The sequence below is a fragment of the Herpailurus yagouaroundi genome, unplaced genomic scaffold (genome assembly GCF_014898765.1).
Source record: "Herpailurus yagouaroundi ecotype Mexico unplaced genomic scaffold, PumYag 29, whole genome shotgun sequence".
Lineage (NCBI taxonomy): Eukaryota > Metazoa > Chordata > Mammalia > Carnivora > Felidae > Herpailurus > Herpailurus yagouaroundi.
In genome coordinates, this window is record NW_024412377.1 from 34,691,863 (window position 1) to 34,710,090 (window position 18,228).

An 18,228-nucleotide genomic window follows, 5' to 3' on the forward strand; every position below is an offset into this window, starting at 1 on the left:
AGCCGCTGTGATTGCTGAGGGGCAGCTGGAAACACGTCAGGAAGCTGAAGGGAGATACATACACTTTTATTTCAAAGCTTTATGTGAAAAAAAAAAAAAAAAAAAAAAGTGCATTGCCAAAACTAGAAATAAAGCCTGAGCAGGTAAGCCTTTGAGAAACAGTGAAAGTGAATCCTAAAATTTCAATGGTGAGTTCTTCTGAAAAATTTTTACAGAAACATAGAAAATGATACACTTGTGTCTTTGTCTTGATAAGATAGATAGATTGATAGAAATGAAGAAGAGATTATCCAGATAGAAATGAAGAAGAGATTATCTAGATCTTTCCATGCTCGGTAATACAAGCCCAGTACATTGGGGCACTATATCGGGTCCCCTAAACAAATGCCTACAGGAACCAGGCAGTTAATAGGACGATAGCCAACTTCAGAGAAGGACAGGGGCTACTGCGCTCTAGCCAATTCCTGCCAGAGGACATGGGACCGTTGTTGCCAGATGTGACTTTCCAAGAGAAGCTTTAAAATACAAGTGGGGTGTAGAGGCGCCTGGGTGGCGCAGTCGGTTGAGCGTCCGACTTCGGCCAGGTCACGATCTCGCGGTCTGGGAGTTCAAGCCCCGCGTCGGGCTCTGGGCTGATGGCTCAGAGCCTGGAGCCTGTTTCCGATTCTGTGTCTCCCTCTCTCTCTACCCCTCCCCCGTTCGTGCTCTGTCTCTCTCTGTCCTAAAAATAAGTAAACGTTGAAATAAAAAAAAATTTTTTTTTAAATAAAAAAAATAAAATACAAGTGGGGTGTATATGTGAGAATGTATATACGAAATCTGTCCGTTTTTAAGGGTTGGCAAATGCTTTCAAAAGCAGATCAGACACGACTTATATTTCACCCTTCTTCTGGATTTAGAGAATCTATTCAAGGTCAAGTTTCAGAAAAGACGACAGTGGGGAAGAGTCAAGTCAGTCAAGTATTTAGTACTTCTGTTTAGGTTTTCCTAAGTACTGTAGAAAAGATTGCCTCCGGTTCAAATGCAGTTACTATCTCCATATATATGCTAGCAATTCACAATTTGAGTTCTCTTTGATATAATTTGTATGGTTCAGTCTCCTTTATCCCGCATCCCTTCTTAAAGGTCAGATTGCAGTTTTGCTTTTCAGTATCCACAGGGCTGACTTTGTTGCTTCCCAAACCCCTAACCCAGAAGGCGACGCCTGCCTTTCCTGCAGGAACATGCACATTTGTCTCCAGTGTAGCAGGTTGGGGGAAGGAGGAGACGGATGAATAATAGGGATTTTCCTCCAACCTCTACCTGGGGATTTTCTAAGAGACTGTCATCAGCAAAAGAAACACAGCTCAAAGTTGTTGTGTGGAAAGATCTCATCCTCCATGAGACAAATTACTAATATCTGTTCAAATGAGGTTCCATCCTTCTTGAAGATCAGCAATGTAAATCTATGCCAGTCTCTCATAGATAACTGGAAATTCCTACCTGAAGAGATCGAACTTCCTGCCCCAAATTGCCGCCAGGACTTCACTCCTTCCTGCTCCATCTTGGGGAGGCAGCACCCCCTCTTTCCACGGGAGGCTTGCATAGCCAACACGCCCACTCACCTTCTGAGGAGGGAAAAGCCACACAGGCAGCCAAGGCCACCAGAGCGAGTCCTGTCTGCTGCATTCCTGCCTGCCCCACCAGCCCCGGGCTGTACCACAGGTGAGGCTGTAGGATCAGGAAATGAGGCTGAAGGTGTCCTTGGGTGCAGAGAGTGTGGAGGAAAAGTAAGCCGGGCAGCCCCGCCCTGGGAGGTGCTGGGGTACCTATTTCTCATATTTCTTTCCTTGAGACCAGGCTCTTTCTTACGACCAGAACTGTGTACAGCCACCTGGGGGTCTAGCAATGTCAGCGGTGATCTGGCAGTTGGCGAGGTCATTGCGAGTTGGGGGTGTGCATCAGAATCATCTGGGAACCATTAAAAAATAGCTGTCTACTCAAATCCGTCCACACACCTAGAATTCAGGATTTGGAGCAGGGGACTAGTGATTTGAATTCTTTTGAAGCTCCACAGGTGATTCCGATGGACACCTCCATTGAGAACTGTTGCGTAAAGGAATCCGTTTTTAAGTAGCTTGGTGAAACTAACAGTTTCTGGGGACAAGGGTGACAAGTCATAAAAAAACAGTATTATCTGGTGGAAGGATATGGAAAAATTCGACCCCCCTCTGGCCTTGGTTTGCGGCCAAATTGTTTTCAGTGAAGCTGTTAGTTTATTTAGGAGAAAAGACAGGTAGAAAGGCCTCTTGCCTCTAGGCTATGCCTGGTAGAAAAGAGAGGCCCAGAGCAGATGTAAGCAGGAAGGAGGAGGTGCGAGTTCTAGTCTGGCTTTGTTGCTAATCAGCTTTGAAAATAAGAGCATACGGTAGGGTAAGAATAATTGGATTCTAATCCTGCCTCTTTTACTAACTGGTTGTATAACCTCAGAATATGTACTTAACTTTTCTGCAAATACAAGTCAGGCTGGACGCTCTCCAAAATTTTGCCATGCTTTCTTTATAATTGCTCTGTCTCATGCAGTAACTTCTTGTCCGTATGTAGCCCTTGACCATATGAAATGTGCTCACCCAAATTCAGAGGCACTATGAGCATAAATACACACCAGATTTCAAAGACTTAGTACAAAAAATATAAAATATCTCCTTAATAATTTTCATATTGATTACATGCTGAAATGCTGAAATGAAAAATATTTAGATATTTGAGTTGAATGACATTATTACCATTAAAATCTCTTGTTTCTTTTTACTTTTTTCATATGACTACTCAGAAAATTTTAAGTTACATATGTAGCTTACATTATATTTGCATTGGGAAGTTACTTTGTAAGATCAAGAGCTCGAGACCAGAATTGTCCCCCCTCTGTCAAGTCATGGTACTTAACCAAACTCCAATTTCACTATCAAGAACAGCTACAGGGGCGCCGGGGTGGCTCGGTCAGTTGAGCGTGGACTTCGGCTCAGGTCACGATCTCGAGGTTCGTGAGTTCCAGCCCTGCGTCAGGCTCACTGCCGTCAGCGCAGAGCCTGCTTCACATCCTCTGTCTCCCTCTCTCTCTTCCCCTATAGTACTCGCACTCTCTCTCTCTCTCAAAAACAAATAAAACATGAAAAAAAAAAAAAAACAGGCATAAGAGAGAACAAAATCTTGCTATTTGTAACAGCATGTGTGGAGCTAGAGGGAATAATGCTAAGTGAAATAAGTCAGTTCAGAGAAAGAGATTTCACTCATATGTGGAATTTAAGAAACAAAACAAAGAAAAAAAGAGACAAGCAAAAAACCCCCAAACTCTTAAATATAGAGAACAAACTGATAGTTGCGAGAAGGGAGGTGAGTGGGGGGACGGGTGAAATAGGGGAAGGGCATTAAGAGGGCACTTAGCAAGATGAGTGCTGAGTAATGTATAGAATTGTTGAATCACTATTCTGTACACCTGAAACTAATATAATACTGTAGGTTAATTATACTCCAATTTAAAAAATAAATTAAAAAAATTTTTAAAGAGAAGCAAATTAAAAAGGACCAGAGTGATAATAAACTAGGAAACTGGAGCTTTGGAGTACCTGGGTGTAGACAAAGACTGGGGCCCGAACGAAGACCCAGTCACGCAGAGAATTGGTTCCAACAAGCAAGGGGACCCTGTCTTGATTATGCAGCACAAAGGAGCTGTGGAGGTGACCTGCTTCTCTGCAGTAGAATAAAGCCTCTGTTCAGATGAAATGAAGGGTGACTGTTGGAGAACCCAGAGGGATTTTTAATCCAACAGGAAGGCTGAGCTCAATTTTGATGAGCCTGGGGTTAGAAAGAGCCTGTGTTCTTACTCTTGTACCCTTATTTGCTTCTCTATTTAATGGGACAGCTTCCCTTTCACTGTGTGCTGTTCTGCTAGGGAATGTCACCAGGAGCCTTCCAGGAAGAAGGCATGGGGACAGAATCCAAACACTTGGAAAACACAGGGGCTCTTCCTTGAGTGGCCTCAGGTTGTTAGCATTTTCCCTCTCCTTCCCACTTCTTCCTGGGGCCGCTGCAATGAGGTGATGGGTTGGGTAGCGGCTCCTGGAAGACAACTGGTGTTACACATGGGACTCATGAGATTACCACCATTAGAACGACAGCCCTGGGACAAGGCGTTATGTCAGCCTGGTGTTTAAAGGCAAACATGACACAGACCTGCAGGAGCCCATAAACCACTGGAAATCCCTGTGCCGTGTTGTTATGTAATGAGCACGAGAGCAATGCCAGGCAGGTCAGTTTGATTGGGGGGAGGGCAAACTGAATGGTGGAATTTTTGCCTGTGGGGAACACGGTGAGAGCTAGTTATGGGGTATGTGTGTCTGTGTGTGACGGGATGTTCACCGGGCATCATTCTACCCAGAATTAACTGGGAAGGAGCCTTGAAAGACTGAGATGAGAACAACTTTGATTATTCAAATGTTTTTATCTGGGCTTGGAGCTTCTACAAAACCAAATGAGGAGGAGACTGGGAAATGTGTGCCCTAAGGACCTAGGGAATAGTTGGAGGGTAGAGCCATGGACTCAGTTTGAAGACAGCCTAAAAGTACGTTTGGTTTTGTGTTTCCCACCGTGAAGTGTCCCTGGCTAAGAATACCAGGAGGCAAACTTTACAACATTTTTTTGCAGAGGGGTGGGCGGCTGGGTGGCTTTCTCGGTCTAAGTATCCAACTCTTGATTTTGGCTCAGGTCATGATCTCCCACTTGGTGGGATCAAGCCCCAAGTTGGGCTCTGTCACAGAGCCTGCTTGGGATTATCTCTCTCTGTCTCTCTCTCTCTCTCTGCCCCTCCCTGGCTTGAGCACACACACACACTCTCTCTCTCTCTCTCTCTCTCTCTCTCTCTCTCTTAAAATAAATAAATAAACATTTTTTTAAAAGTTGTTTATTTTACCAGGAAAAAGCAAATCGTTTTCACCTTAAAGAGAATTAAGTATAAACTCAGACATTCATAAAAATACTTTATACCATCCATGCTCTAGGTAAAATGACCCGTTTGGATTAGGAGGATGAAGAAGAGTTCTATTTTATTTTTTAATTTTATTTTTTATTTCAGAGAGAGAGAGAACACGAGCAGGGGGGAGGGGCAGAGGGAGAGAGAGACAACCTTAAGCACGCTCCACACTCATCAGGGAGCCCAATGTGGGGCTCAATCCCATGACCCTGGGATCATGACCTGATTGAAATCAAGTCAGATGCCCAACCAACTGAGCCAACCAGGAGCCCTGGTAATAATATTTAAATGTTCATTTCATAGAAGGAATTGTTTTCTATATCATATAGCAAACAAAAAAATTATAGAGTTTTCCTTAGAGCATGGAAGATGATTAATTATAAAAATATATATCACCAGGGGATTTATAGGATTGAAATTAGGACCAAGAGCAGTGTGTGTGTGTGTGTGTGTGTGTGTGTGTGTGTGTGCGCGCATGTGTGTGTGATACTTCAGAAATCTGTATTCTTTCAAAATAAGATAGTACATTTTCCAGCCGAGATGGCTTTTAGCAAAACCAGGCCAGGCTGTGGTTTCATGATTTATATATACTCTGTAGTTAATTAAATGTGTGATGGGGTTGGGCATCAGATATGCTAAAGCAAACAGGGAAGAAAAAATGCAGGACTAATCAGTGGGAACAGAGTTTGAACCTAGAGCCAAAGTAGGGAATTTCCCTAGCACTGAATTTCTTATTCCTGGTTAACATTTTAGTTTCCTCTCCAGACTTAAATGTATAACTGTTTTCTTTTTTAGCATTCATGCCTTCCAGATATAGAAACAATCCAAATTCATCCCAATATCGTCATTATCAGTTTTATACTGAGTATGCTGAGGCACAAAAGTTAGGTGACTTGACTAAATTAGTCAATAAATTGGGAATTATAGAGCAGAATAGTATCACAATCTAATAAAAACAAACAGGCTGCACCCAGAAAAATCTTAAAAAGAAAAGCAATGGTGGACAACTAGCCTTTGTGGATGTTAAAATATATTATAAATCTACTGTAACTAAAATAGTAGATTCTAGACACCAATGCATAAATCCAGGAGATACAATGCTTAGGAAAATTTAATATATATATAGTGAAGTTAGCATTTTACATCAGGGAAAACTGTGGTTTATTCAATGGTTTTGAAACAACTGGCTAATCGTGTGAAAAAAGATAAAGTTGAAGATTTAAATTTCAGACATATTAAATATCTAATGTAAAGAATTAAAATATAGAAGTGTACAAAGGAAATATGGATGATTTTTTTTTAAAGTTTGGAACAGGGGAGGTCTTTATTTTTTTTAATGTTTATTTATTTATTTGTGTGAGAGAGAGAGAGAGAGAGAGAGAAAGAGAGAGAGAATGAATGGGGGAGGGGCAGAGAGAGAGGGAGAGAGAGACTCCCAAGCAGGCTCTGCCCTGGGGAAGGATTTTATAAGCATAAAACAAGACTCAGAAGCCAAAAAGAAAAGAATGAAAAATTCGACCATACAAAAAAGTGAAATTCCATCATGGGAAAATAAAACTCAATTAAAGACAAATGGCAAAAACTTTGTGGGAGGGGTGCCTGGCTGGCTCACTTGGAAGAGCATGCGACTGTTGATCTCAGTGTAGTGAGTTTGGGCCCCACGTTGGGTGTAGAGATTATTTAAATGAATAAATATGTCAAAACTTTTGTAAAAAGTTGTGTATGGAAAAGAGGGCATTTGTAAGGCAATAGACAACAGACAAAGGGCTTGTATATCAATAAGAAAGAGGTTAACGACTCCCTGAAAAATGGACTATGGATATGAACACATAGTTCACAGAAATAAAAAGGCTTATAAATACTTTTCTAATGCTTGGCATTCTTCAAAATTACTTAGACATCAATAAAAACAACAAAATGAGACACATTTTCGTACCTGCCAGGCTGGCAAAGAGCAAAGTATTTCGTATTACAGGGTGTTAGCAAGTAGTTAGTAGTAGGTAGCAGGAGTGCAAATTGGTGCAAAGTCTTAGGATATTAATCTGGCAATACCTGTCAATCTAAAATGAAGATATCCTTTGACTTAAGAGTCACGTGGTAATCCACCTTCATTTCCTCACAATTGTTAAACTCATGGTGGCTTCTGTTTCAAGGTCAGCGGACCTTGAAAGCGGAAGAGTCTCTGATCCCTAGATCCTCTTTTAAAGAGCTCACCAGATTAGGTCAACTCCACCCAGGAGACCTACATCTTCGACTAACTTAAAAGTCAACTTTAGGGACTTTAACTACATCTGCAAAATTTCTTCATCGTTGCCACATTCTATTGGTTAGAAGCAAATCACAGGTTCCACCTGCACTCAAGACAAGGGGATGGTACAATAGTGTGGATACCAGGAGGCACAAGTCACCAGGCTCTTAGACATCAGTATTACCAACTATAAAACCATCACAATAAAGAACATCTAATACTAAAGTAGAGCTCGTTTCACAGTAGGCACTGTTTCAAACATTTTGCATACATTAAGTTACTTATTGGTCAGGACAATCCTATGGAGTAGGAATTCTTCCTCCTTTTTTACAGATAAGGAAACAGAGGCATAAGTTTAAATAGTTTGCCCAAGGTCATAGAGCTGGTAAGTGTTGGAGCTAGCACTGGAACCCAGGCAGTCTACGTTCAAAGTCCTGTCTTCCTTGCTACACCATGTATACATTTTGCAAATATGTACAGGGGTACAAAAAGAATTTAATGTTCCTTTGGCTTCAGCCCTTCTTTGTTTGGGAGATGCAGGAAGTATACGGATCCCCCTACTTCTCTGCCATGTTGGCCACCAATCTCAAGAATTTCATGTTCCAATAACTGAGGCTATATAACAAATATGCCAACACTTGTAGCTTCGGCCACCACAGCATTTGTTGTTTTGCTCATGAGTCTGCTTTTTAGGCAGGGGATGGCTCCACTCCCGTCTACTCCACTCAGCATCACCTGGAGTGGTTTGAGGCTGGAAGCTGGAATCATCTGGGCGGGTTACTCACTCCCACACTGGCAGTTGAGGCTGGCTGTTGGCTGGGAACCTCAGTTGTTCTTTATGTGAATCTCTCCATGTGACTAGTTTGCCTTCCTCACAGCATGGTGGTTGGGTACGAAGGGCAAGTATCCCATTAGTGAGAGAGCGAGCCGGGTAGAAGCTGTATTGCCCTTGGGGCGACTGGGTGGCTCAGTTCGTTAAGCATCTGACCCTTGATCTCAGCTCAGGTCTTGATCTCAGGGTTGTGAATTCAAGCCCTGCATTGGGCTGCACACTGGGACTGAAGCATACTTATAAACAAAGAAACAAAAACTTTGTGTGACTCAAGAAGCTGTATGACCTGTCTTGGAATTTACACAGTTTCATTTCTACTGCATTTGATTAATCAGGATAGTCAAAAAGTCCTACTCAGGTTGAAAAGGAGGGGGAAAAAGACTTCACCTCTCAGTGGAGAGTGGCAAGGTTCTAGAAGAGCATGAGGACCTGAAATACTGCTGTCAATCTTGCACAAAAGATTGATTAATTTATTTCTGTAGCTCAGAGCTAGCCTGTACTCAAACCATCCCAATAATTTAGCTATTCTTTTCTTCAAAAACGTCAAGAAAAGGGCTCCACAGTCTTAAATAATAAAACATTAATGTCTTTCTTTTTCCTGTTTTATACTCCTAGATCGCCTTTTCCTCTTACATTTCCCTTAGGGTGGAGAACAAATGAAATTTTAAGCTCCTATCAGGACTTTGCTGTTGGCTTTGAACCCGAGTGATCATGTTTTCTTTCTTTTGGCTGACACTTCAGGGAAGGTTCCTGAGGTAGGACTGTCTAAGACATGCCGGCTCTTATCTTCTAAAAAAATAGGGAAGGATGAAGGAAATAAGACCATTCAGTCATTCATCTGTTCAACAAAATATTTGAGTTTCCACCTTGCACTGAGCACAGCCCTAGGGAAAGAGTAAGAGATGAAGACAGGGGCTCTGCCCTCCAGAAACCCATGCTGCCAGAGGAGAAGAGAAAGGGAAACAACAGCCTCCATATTAATTCCCATGGTAGGGCCCATTCCACCCTGTCGCTCAGGGTGACCCCTTTGTTACTCTCTCAAGTGTGAAAATCGTGGTAACCACCCCTTACAGGTCTGCAGCTGGGTCTTTGTCTTGTCTGGGATTGATGCTTAGCAGCACCCAAGTCCTCAGAAAGAAGGCTGCCATTGCTTCAAAATTAGTAAGGCAGTTCCTAAACTGTGTGCCAAGGCACCCCAGGGTACTGAGATGAACTCTTAGGGGTGCAATAGGATATTCTAAATTACTGAGGGAGGGGTGCCTGGGAGGCTTAGTTGTTTAAGCGTCCAACTCTTGATTTCGGCTCAGGTCATGATCTCATGGTCATGGGGTTGAGCCCCATGTCAGGCTCTGCACTCGGCATGGAGCCTGCCTGGGATTCTCTCTCTGTGTCTCTCTGCCCCTCCCCCACTTATTTCTCTTTCTGTCTCTCTCTCTCTCTCTCTCAAAATAAAAAAAAAACTTGAAGTTTAAATTGTTGAGGGAACGATAGGGACATCTGTTGGATACCATCCCACAACCACTATTAAGTCATTTGGATCTAACTAAATAACAGGAGCTATCTGATATTTCTTTTGGCCTAGTGGTGCGGTGAAAAAAATTATTGACATTAAGAACACCAACTGTAAGCGAAGAAAGTTTGGTAACCTTTAGAGTACCTCATCTATCAATTTTCCTGATACTTCCTTCCTCGCATTTTTCTTCAGAGTGAACACACACTGCTTGAGCCATTCTTCATCTGGGACAAGGCCTTATTGCCTGATTCACCTGCTAGGACTTCTCCCCGGGGCCTTCGGAGGGATCCTCAGACGGGCCTCATTTCCCATCTCTTTCTGCTTCTGCCTCCCTTTCTGTGGCCTTCTCCCCTTAGCGTTCACCTGCTCAGCGTCCTTTCACCCCACGCTCTGCTCTGGCAGGCACGTCCCTATGGAGATAATCAAGTCTCACTCCTCACTGGTGACATGCAGATTTTGTATCCCTGTCCTTTCCTCCTCTGCCCAGTTATCGCCACTCAGCAAAAGGTAAAGGTGAAGGAGAAAGGTAAGGGCCAAGATTCATTTCCGCTGGAGCTCCTGGTGAGCCGAGAAAGTCCTATCCCTTTCACTAACATATGTTTGCACTGGTCTCTTGTTAACTAATATCCTGGGGCTACAATCTCAAGACCTCATTTGCCTCAAATGAGCATTCCATTTTGGAGATCACTAGTGGTAAATGCCCAAATGAGTCCTAACTCAAGGCTTCAGTGTGGAGGGTGAGGAAGCTGAATAAGATGGGACAGGGAAAGCATTTGGTCCTTTGCCACCACACCACAAAACAGAAGGGTGCAGAGGACTAGACCGGAGCGGAGTCCTAGCTTTACCTTGGAGGCTGGATTGAGAGTTTTAAATTGATTTCCAGACAGGGGCGCCTGGGTGGCTCATTCTGTTAAGCTGGCTGACTTCAGCTCAGGTCATGATTTCAGAGTTCATGAGTGCAAGCTGTTAGCACAGAGCCAGCTTCGGATACTCTGTGCCCCTCTCTCTGTGCCCCTTTCTCTCTCTCTCTCTCTCTCAAAAATAAATAAAAACATTAAAAATAAATAAAAATAAATAAAGTGATTTACAGAGAGGATGCACTTGAGGTGATCTTCAAGGAGTAAGAGCTACACATACGCCAAAGTGGGGAAGGAAACGCCTTCCAGCCAGAGCGAATAGCACGTACCCAAAGCCAAGAGTGAGCACTTTCCATTCTGGGCACTCCCGATCAGCCAGAGCTCCATGCGGAGGCAGAACCCAATCCGAAAAGGCTACACGCAAGGGGAGAGGGGCCACATCCCCGGTTTGCTTAGATATTATTTCTAGTATTTTCTTCTTAGATTGTAAGTAGCCTAAATTCAGAAGTCATCGGCACTGAGCCACATAGGCCTGTGCCTCTAGTCTTCATCATTCTTGATGGGAAGAGGACACGGCTGCGTGACATCAGTTCCAACACAGGGGCTCTTGGCCTCAACTCCCAGTTACAGCCTCCAGGAAGAAAGGCAAACCTGCTCCTCCTACCCCTTACCCCTCTCCAGGCTTCCACATTGCCTTCAGGGTATTCCCAGCTCCTCAACTAGGGGAGGAGGATCCAGGCCCCGTGCTGTCAGCTGACGGCCTTCAGCCTTCACCTCTCCCACTCCAGACACCCTAATCCAGCAAAGCTGAATTACCTGTTGTCCACCTACATGCTGTCACTGGGGGCTTCTGAGCCTTCATAATTGCTGTTCCCTCAGCGTTGGGGGTCTTCCCACCCTTTCCATCACCTCCCTCTGGCCTTCACGGGAGCCCCCTGCTTTTCTGTTAGTTTTCAGGGAACTCCCCTTTCTTTCCTAATGGGACTTCAGAGGCCCTGTGTTTGCTCTTATTGTCCTACTGATCATGCTATACGGAAATGGCCTGTCTTCTGTATGTCTGTGCCATTAGCCTACAGGTTCAAGATGGAGACTATGTGTTTTTCACCCTTAGAACATTATTATTATTCTTTTTTTAAGTAAGCTCCATGCCCAATGTGGGGCTTGAACTCACAACCCTGAGATCAAGTTGCATGCTGCACCAACTGAGCCAGCCAGACGTCCCCAGATCATTAATGTTTCATACGAGGTCTGCTACAGAGTAGGAACACATTAAACATTTGCTCAGTGGCCAAGTGAACCGGTGTTGTGTGAGGGCAAGTACTGGCTCCATTTTCACTCAGATGAACTATGGATGTTTAACTGGCCAAAGCTTTTATGAATTTAAATCTTTTTTTTTTTTTTTTTTTTTTTTTTGCATGGAGAATGGAGAAAGACTTTGTATTAAGATTCAGTGGTTCCACACGGAGAAAATAGAGGACAAATAGAACCGTAGTGTCAATAGCAAAGGAAAAAAGGTCATTATTTTCCCAAAAATAAACTTAACTCTGGCAAGACAAGTTGGAGTTTATCTCCCCAGAATTTGAGGAGCCCCCCATTCCTGGGACAAGGAGCTGGGATTATAGAAAGCTAGAGCAGGAAGAGAGTCCTGGAAAGCATTCGGCCTATTCCTCACTGGCTCAAAAAGGACATGTGACTTGTGCAAAGACACCAGGGCTAAATTCTGGTCCAGTGCACAGGATTCGAGAGACCAGTCTTTGTTATGTGGGAAGTGTCTTGCCAGCTCGTATTAAACAAACAAAACCACCACCAACAAAACAATTAAAAATATCTAAGGGTAAGCAGAAGAATGACCCCCGTATCTTAATCCCTGGAACCTGTGAATATGTTACCCTACATGGCAAGACAAGCTTTGCAAATGTGATAAAGAACCTTGAGCTGAGGAACTTGGCCTGGATTATCCAGCAGGGCCCAATCTAATCACGTGGGTCCTTAAATAAGAGAATCTTCCCAGCTGTGGTCTGAGGGAGACACGACTATCAAAAGAGGATCAGAGAGATGCATGTGAAGAAGGAAACCAACCTGCCATTGCTAGCTTTGAAGACAGAATACGGGGGCCACTAGCCAAGGGATGCAGGGGGCATCTAGAAGCTGCAGGAGGCAAGGAAACAGATTCTTCCCTAGAAACTCAGATGGAACACGTCCCAGCTGATGCCTTGATTTTAACCCAGTGAGACCTGTTTTGGATTTCTGACATGCAGAACTGGAAGATAATGCATTTGTCTTGTTTTAAACCAATAAATTTATGCTAATTTGTTATAGCAGCAAAAGAAGAGTAATAGGGGACACACACAGGCATATACCCTACAACCTCTAAGCAGGCCAAGGAGACAGGCTTCCCATCTCTCTTCTTTCTTCTCACTCTTTTTCTTTTTCTTAAGTTTATTTATTTATTTTGAGGGAGAGCGAGCAAGTGAGTGAGCAGGGGAGGGGCAGAGACAGAGGGTGAGAGAGAATCCCACACAGTCTCCACCCTCAGCACGAACCTGAGCCAAAATCAAGAGTCAGATGCTTAACTGACTGAGCCACCCAGGAGCCCCTCTTCTCACTGTTTTGTAGTATTTTCCCCCTTTCAAAGATCCTCTGAGGTTTAATTTAATCCCATCTCCCTTGGATTGACATGTGGATATGGGAGCAGAGAACTTGCCAAGTGACTGGCTGTGGGTCTCACATCTGAGGAATGACAGAGCCCTTTGCAGAAGGAACGGCCTGGAGTCCGTGCCACCCTTCGTGAAGCCAGTCCTGTGTCAATCTGTTCAGAATCTAAAGAAACACTGGAGCCTCTACTGGCCTGGAGACCAGGCCTAACACTGAGAGACTATTGTTACAGACTCTGGGCAAACAGCCGTGGCAGTCCAGGAAGAGGGAAGGGTAATATTTACACACCGCTCTCCAAGGAGAGGAAGGCCTCTACAGCACACAATGAGGTCCTTATAGCAGGGTCTTTCACGAAGACTTTAAAAAGCTCCAATCATTTCCCTGCGACCGTGTGAAATAGCTGCTGGCAATGAAGTCTGATCGCTGCCACTGAGCTATGTTTTACACCTGCACGCGGTCTGATACGTAACCACTATCCCATGTTTTATACTTTATTGAGCATCACCCAGATATCTAGGGAAAATTTTCTCTCTGCCTTCCACTTTATGTGCATGGCACCAATGATGCTGACCTGGGAACCTGGGTGTTGCTTCAATTAAGTGCAATGAATACTGAATGAGAAAGGGTGTGTGAATCCGGATAGGTGCTTTCTTTGAAATCTCACACAGCGTGCTGAAGAGGATCAAAATGAGTGTTAGAGCTTGACGCAGACTTTCCCCTCCCCGTTGCCAGACATCAAAGCAATGTTACTTAGTGCTGCTGGGTATGTAAGCCATATAACTCCTTGCCAGGTCAGGCAAAGGGTAAGATGCTTCAGAAATGCTTTTATTTGTATCTTTATTCCTGGGAAGTAAAGAAAGGCCAAGGGGTCACACATGGCAATGCCTTGGGTTTATGCAAAGTGCAAGGTCATTGTGGAGATTGAGTATTAATATAAATTTCTCAGATCAGTGGAATGCTCTGAGCCTCTTGGCTTTGGGCTGGATCTAATACGGGCCAAAATTCTGAGGCTTCTCTTTTCGGGTACAGTATTTGGAAAAAAAATTGTTTAGTAGTGGGCAAAATATTATTAAGATACCCAGTTGAAGTTAGATAGCAGGCCAAGTCAGTAGGGTTTCATAAGTAAACCTGGGGAAAGCTGACTATGCGTATTATTCTAGGTCAGCTGATTGGATAGTACACAGGGCGTCTGGGCACTGAGGGCTGAAATAGTAAACAGTAACCCAGAGCACTGCCTGGGTAGAAGGACAGAGTCAAAGGTGCCTAGCAGAGGACTGATGGACCTAGCAACAAAGGAAGGCTGAGAAAAATTAAAGATATCGACAAGGCAAGAGGAGTGAAGGGAATAAAGTTAAAGAAACAGGATGAGTCTAGAGTCGTGGCTCTTAAAGTGTGGTTCCTGAATAACAGCCAATATTGTCAACCTAAAATTGTCAGGAGGCAATAATTAAGAATGTTTTTTGGGGATCAAAGAATTGCAGTTCAGATTTGGGTAGTAATCCAAATAGGGTCCCACTAGGGAGCAAAGTTAGGGGTTTTTAAAGCAAAAAAGGAAAGTTTGTATAGGTTGTTCAAAAGAATTTTTTTATTGGTGCTCAGGGCAGAAAGTTACTCTTGAGGGAGTATAAATTGGTTGCTAAGCAAAGTCTCTTAGTGTAGCAAGTTGCAGGTGTTTGAGTGCTTGTAATAGTTGAGGCTGGCTCAGTTCAAGAGTTCATGGTTCCACCAGTGAGGGCGTGCAGGAGGCCCATCTCCTTAATGGCCTCCCAGCTCCATTTTCAAGGTACCTGACATAAGTGAGCCCATTTCATTTCACCTTTCACAGTATCAACCGGGGACTTGTTGGAAATGCAAATTCTTGGGATCTACCCAATCAAAACTCTGGAGGTGGGTCTCCAGCAATCCCTGTTCTAACAAGTCTTACAGGTGATTCTGATGTATGCTAGAGTTTGAGAACCACTGGTCTAGAAAGTTAAACAACGTTTGAGATCTCAGCAATGAGCAGTGTCATTTAAAAAGCAGGCCTGCTGTACTTGTGCATGGCTGGTGTGATGTAGTGATGAGTCATTGGTATAGAAGAAAAAGGGGAATGTTCAGGTGGCTCATCTGATGACTGAGGGTAAAATCAAGCATTGGAATAAAAGGAAAAAAAAGATCATCAAAGAAGGTGAAAGGGAGCCTTAGAGAGAGTAGCATGTGGGGATGAGGAGGATTAAGAACGAGTAATATATTGAGATATCAAAGGAAAAACTGGGAACTAGGGTGGATAATAGGTTTAGCCATGACAATAGTGAGCAAGGACCAGAATATGGCCTATTTCCTCTCCTCTTCAGTTGGGAAAATGGGAAAAACTAATTGTCCCACTAGCCAAAACAAAATGGAACCAGGGCGTGTCCGCCTGATTGGAGGTAGTAGTGATGGTGGCTGCCTAAGTTGAAGAAAGGAAGTGCGGACACAGAGGTGTTTTAACTTAGCCTATCACTTAAAGGGAATTAGACTTGAAGAGTAGAGTTCAATGGCAGGTCAATGGCGGAAGTTTTTCTGAGTAGCTACAACTAACATGCCTCTAGAAAACAGCAGATTGGAAGGTTAGATCAGTGGACCAGCCTCCACTAAGTGAGTGGAGGACTTTAGTGGATGAAGAAAACACATATATGCAAACAAGATACAATCCAATTTGTCGGAAGCCGAGCTATCCAACCAGCCTGACGGCAGGGCCCGGGCGGTGGACGGATCGGGACTGCAGGCGGTCCACCGACAGTGAAGCTTCTCGTACTCCCACTTTTATGTAATTTGGCCTTAATAAAAGTACCTGGGGAATTGTCTGTTGGGGAATTGCCCTCGGCAGGCCCCCTGGGAAAAGAACCATTGGGGAAAGAAATAAGGTTCCGCGAGGAAATTGTGCGGCCCAACATTTAGCCCTTGCCACCCCCTATAAAGACAACTCTACCTAAAGGAAGGATAGCCTCATACATTTGCCAGCAAAGGAGGAATAAATGGATTTAAAAGCCCCACTGCAGCAACAAAGGAGTGTATCTCTGGGCACAAGTTACTCCAACCCCTAGGCCCACTTGGCCCCCAGGAGGCATTCCAGATGATGATTGAACCTAGTCGGTTAAGGTACAGAATGGTTCATTAGTTCCCAGGTGCATTGTCTCTCTGAGAATGTATAAGGCGTGGGTTCCTAAGGCCCTCTTGGCCCCCTCCTGGAACCTCAGACCGAGGTGAACACTTTTGCTCCTCAAGCCACAAATGGTTCAGAGAAACAACTAAGAGGTCACGTCCCTGTAACTGTTCCACTTGAGGTGTTGAGAGAGATGACTTTTCATGAAAACAGCAAAGCAAATGCTTTATAGATTATAGATAAACGTAGATACATAATGAAAATAATGTAAGAAATTAATCAATAAGCAAAGGGCAGGAGAGAACGTTATGAGAAAATAACCATGTTATTCCTTAAAGGGTGATTACACATAGGAACATTTTTAGAATTAGGTAATGCTAGAAAACATAGATGACGCACGCTACAAGGAAATTGCTAACAAATATAATGCCACGTTTGCCACAAGAAAGCGGCCAGTTCAACACACTGCTGTTGTCTGTGTCCATTTTTATTTTTGTTTTTTGCCTTTTTTCTTTTTAACTTTTTCGCCGACGCCGTTCATCCTTCGGGAACCCCTGGACCTGCCGGAGCTGGACTCCGGCACCAATTTTCAATATAAATGTCGTATTGACACAAACTCTTTTCAACGAGGTGAAAAACAAAATGGTGGCATGCGAAGTTGGCTGCTATATTTCTAGAGGTTACAACCACAGCTGTCACAGACCATTTAGAAGATAAGGATCATTTCTGATGGTAGAGGTAGGAAAGAAGATAAACCCACATTTAAAATGTGCAGTTACTGGTTAAGCAATGAGTCATGGTCAAAGTCAATTCCCATTCTAATACAAAAACCACCCCTAAAATGCCAGTGTGACATTCCTAAATAAGGCCCTATATTTTAATAGCATTCCTTCGTTTTATCTGGAGAAAGAAAAAGTAGTTTTATAATTTAGTCAGAAAAAGCGATAGAAGATATATGCTTTATTTCCATGGATTTCTGACATCATATACTTAAAAAAAAATCCCTACCTTATTCAAATTTCCCCCCACTATATAATATTTATTATACCAACCAAAGTGACACAATCATTGCTCTCAAAAGATAATAGATTGTAAAATCTAATAGATTCTAAGATATAATAGATTGCAACCAATTGGTTAACAACAAAAAGAAAACCAAAGTAAAATGAACATTTGTGACAGTTTACAGAGCTCTGTTTAACTTAATAAATAAGAAGAATATGCTTTGGATAAGGCGTTGCTTCAGCACTTCTCAGAGAATAAGGCACACAATCACTAGCATTACAAATCACAAATGTGTGAGAAAATCTAAAGATAGCAGATGGCACATAGGATACCAAAAAACAAAGCAAGTGTCTTTAGGGCACTGACGTTTATATCAAAGTGACATTAAACTGTGAAAATGTAAAATTTTATAGCAACCAAATTTTCCTTCTCTAATAAAGGTTAATCATTTTTGACAGGTTAACCTGAAAGGACAAAGGAAAAGGCAAATTTCCTGAAACTCCTTCATTTTGAAAAACGTATGTTTTGTCTCTCTGCATCAGGCATATGTTTTAAAAATTATTTAACTGGTATAATATTTTTAAATAGTGTGTAAACAAACTGATAGCAACTAAAACAATTTTAATGACACCTTAGGAGTTTACATCTGAAATAACATTACTGGTAAGTCCTTTTTTTGTGTGAATTCAAATTCCATGGTTATAAGCCATGTATTAATATTTTGTTAATTTAATTATGTTTTTTCAGAACAGTTAAAACCTTAACACATGGGATTCGGGGGCAAAGATACTAAAAAAATAATACCGGGGCGCCTGGGTGGCTCAGTCGGTTGAGAGTCTGACTCTTGATTTTGGCTCAGGTCATGATCTCTCGATTTGTGAGTTCAAGCCCCACGTGAGGCTCTGTGCAACTGAGCAGAGCCTGCTTGGGACTCTCTCTCTCCCTCCCCCTCCCCCATTCATGAACACACTCTGTCTCTCAAAATA